Raw genomic sequence first — 1,246 nt, forward strand, 5'->3', positions numbered from 1 at the left:
GGAAAGCCCCGCGCCGGCGCTCTGCTTTTCGGGGAAGCGTGGGCAGCGGAGCTGGGGCCAAGCCTCCCTCCGGGGAGCTGAGGGGCTTGGGCACCCCCCTGGGGGAGGCGGCTGGGCAGGCACGGGGCTGGGGGGGTTCAGGCAGGGATGTTTTTTTTTTTTCCTTTGGTCAAAACATATGTCTATATATACATAAAAGTCCGGGCAGGGGGGGTCCCTTCATGGAAGCCCAGACAAGGAGGGCTGGAAGGCACCTCGGGGGGTCACCTCGTCCCACCTCCTGCTCAAAGCAGGGCCGTCCCCTGCTAGATCATCCCAGCCGCAGCTTGGAAACGCCCAAGGACGCTCCCTGGGCTGCCTGTCCCAGTGCTCGACTCCCCTCCTGGTGAAAAAATTCTTCCTAAAACCTAAACTCCCCTTGTTGCAACTTGAGAACATCGCCCCTTGCTCAGTCACCTGCCAGCCCTGCTTTCCTATGTGGGGCAGGGCCGGATGTCTGAGAACAGGGGGAGTTCCTTCAGGCAGAGTCTTCGGGTTGTAGCCGTATCGGTCTAGAGGAAAAGGCACAGCTCTGGCAGGAGAGCTGAGACTCCTTACCAGCTAAGAGCTGCTGCCCAGAGGGTTTTTCCATCTATTGACTCCTCTGTGAAATCCTAGGAAATGTGAACTTTCATTTCTACCCGGGAGAACTTTTCCAATCATTTCTCTGATGCCTGATGAAAGGTCTTTGTGCCCAAAAGCTTGCAATTAAAGGCATTTTTTTTTTTTGCAAAAATCTTGGTCTAATAAAAGATATTACTCCAGTAGTTCTTGTGCAGTTAGTTGGCACTTGCTTAATGAAGTACCAACTCAATGCACAGTAACTACAGTCACTGCACAGTAGCACAGGCAAACAGGTTGCTTTGTGATGCTTACTGTGCAGTAGCCTAATACTACTGCACAGTAGCGTATTAGCAGGGTTTTTGCCCAGCACACTACTGTGCAGTGTTATTAGGCTACTGCAAATTAAGCATCTCGTGTAGGCATGCCCAGGGTGGAGTGAGGAAGGGGCACTGCCCTAGGCCAAGAATGGAGAATGGAGAAGTGAGGAAAGGGCATGGCCCAGTGGGTCAGCAGCAGCCAAGGGCAAGGGCAGTGGTGGCATGTGGGATGACACTTGGTTGAGTCCTGTCCACTTTTCAACTTTGACCCAAACCTGTGACCAGTTGCTGGGTTGGTTGCCAGTGTTGATTTCCAGGGCTTCAGC

The sequence above is a fragment of the Alligator sinensis genome, unplaced genomic scaffold (assembly GCF_000455745.1).
Source record: "Alligator sinensis unplaced genomic scaffold, ASM45574v1 scaffold153_1, whole genome shotgun sequence".
Classification (NCBI taxonomy): Eukaryota; Metazoa; Chordata; order Crocodylia; family Alligatoridae; genus Alligator; species Alligator sinensis.